We start from the raw sequence: 2199 nt of genomic DNA, 5'->3' as shown, positions 1-2199 counted from the left end.
TTCAGCTGTATTCCAGAGATGGATGGTCTGATATGACGTCACATTTTCCTCCAACATGTGACCTGTTGATCAGACGGTCAACAAATGAACGGCTTCAATAAAGATCGTAGAACGACCTTAGAAACTTCAACATGTAAACATGTTATATATATAATATATATAAATGTAGTTCAGCAGAGCTGTGTTCTAGTATTTCATTTGATTTCGTTGTTTTTCCTTTTCTTCAAGGTAAAGATAATCAGTAGAAGAGCCGAGGCTAGTATGAACTAGCGAGAATGCAAGTACAGACTTGAGTACTTGAGTATTAAGACACGGCCATATATTTTTCCTCGCCCTGCTTTTTTTTTTTCTTTCTCCATGTCCCTTCTGGGCCTCAGTATAATATTACCTTCACTTTGGCTTGAAAAAAAGTCACAACCAATGTTTCCTCTACATTCATTTAGGAGCGGCGAGTGCGAAGGTAAACTACAGATAACGTTGTTGCTCAGTCTCTACTGTTTGGGGTTTAATATGACGTCAATTACTCGCGACTACTAAGGTAAATTACAGATAACTATCTTGTTCAGTCTCTATTCTTTGGGGGTTAATGTGACGTCAATTACTCGCGACTACGAAGGTAAACTACGGATAATTATCTTGCTCAGTCTGTACTCTTTGGGGTTAAGATGACGTCATTTACTCGCGACTACTAAGGTAAAGACAGATAATTATCTTGTTCANGACAAAACGGTGACCACAAATCAAACAGCATCGTCAAAGATTAGAGACTGAGCAAGATATCTGTAGTTTACCTCAGATTTACCCAGTGCAGGACTCTGCTGTGAAGGTGGAGACATGCGGTGGTGGTGAGTTTGTGACGATAAAAAAATTAAATTAAATTTGAAGGAGCGGTGGCGAGGATTTAGGAATGGTGGCCCGCCACTCCTAAATGAATGTAGAGGAAACACTGCTCTCAACGTAGCTGTTTCGCGATGAAAAGTTTGCTTTATCGGTAAATCCACACCGGAATCAGTTAGTACTACTTCATGTGTTACACTGAAATCATTCCGGGCGTCTTTTGGAGGCTCCGTTAGCCTCAGGGAGCTAAGGAGGGAACACTCGCTCAGCAAGCCGCTCGTCTTCAAGATGGCGTCCAGATGATTCTGATTGGCTAACAGTGCTGTCAATCTCATGTTGGTGGCTGTCGCTATATTCTATTGGCTCTAACGATTCGAAGGAGGTGTCAATCACTGAAACTGACCAATCATGACGGAGATATAGCCTTCCGTCACCACAGGAGCTCCACAGCAGTCTGAGCAGCATCAGGACGCGGAACACAGACAGCGGTCTGGTTGGATGTTCAGGAAACTAAAGAGCTGCTGTATGTGGATGTATTGAACCCCATCAGTGATCTACTAGTGGAATATATAGTTTGTACATGAGAACATTCAGATGGTCACCAGTGAGCCAGAATGAGAGCTCGCCTGAACCGTCTGGACTAAAAACTCTCTGACGTTGTTCTGCTTCACTTGATCAGAGTCACAATGTTCACATGTTGTCTGTGATCTGGGAGAGGTTCAGAGCTGCAGCTGGATCACTACAAACATCATCATCATCCTGAAAATGTTTCCTCTGTGCTGTGTGCCGTCTGCATTTACTCTGAACCAGGAACATATAAACTGATATTTACACACCTGAACACATCTTACTAGTGTTCCTTTAATTATGACACAAGAATCATTCAAACAGACCTTGTGGTTGCAGATAAACTCTGGTTATTATGGGATGTCATTCACTTTATTTTTTCAGACACACAGCACATGTGTTCTTCATAAAGCGTCATATGACTGTAAAATGAAATAAGACCATTTTTAAGAGACTTTCTCAGAATTTTATTAAAAGAAAAGGTTTGCACTGAAACTAAAGTATGCAAAGGACACTCCACCTCTGGGAACCGCTCATTCTGGCAAAATGTACCCATAAATGTAATTATGAAATGTGACAAATGACTTTATCTGTGCTACAAGCGCTCCACTGATTTAGCATCTTCTAATATCAGAGTTATGATGGAACATTTTTTAAAAGAATCCAAATTGATGCCACAGAAGTAAACATTGTCTTTCCTTTTATTCCTTTTATTCCTCTTCCTTGTCAAAAACTACTTGTACGGTGGTTGTCCTCCATTGTCGTTTCTCCATCCTGCCAAGAAGACCCAGAAGT

Source organism: Stegastes partitus, unplaced genomic scaffold, assembly GCF_000690725.1.
Source record: "Stegastes partitus isolate 25-593 unplaced genomic scaffold, Stegastes_partitus-1.0.2 Scaffold1545, whole genome shotgun sequence".
NCBI classification, from domain to species: Eukaryota; Metazoa; Chordata; class Actinopteri; family Pomacentridae; genus Stegastes; species Stegastes partitus.
This window is presented reverse-complemented; position numbering follows the sequence as displayed.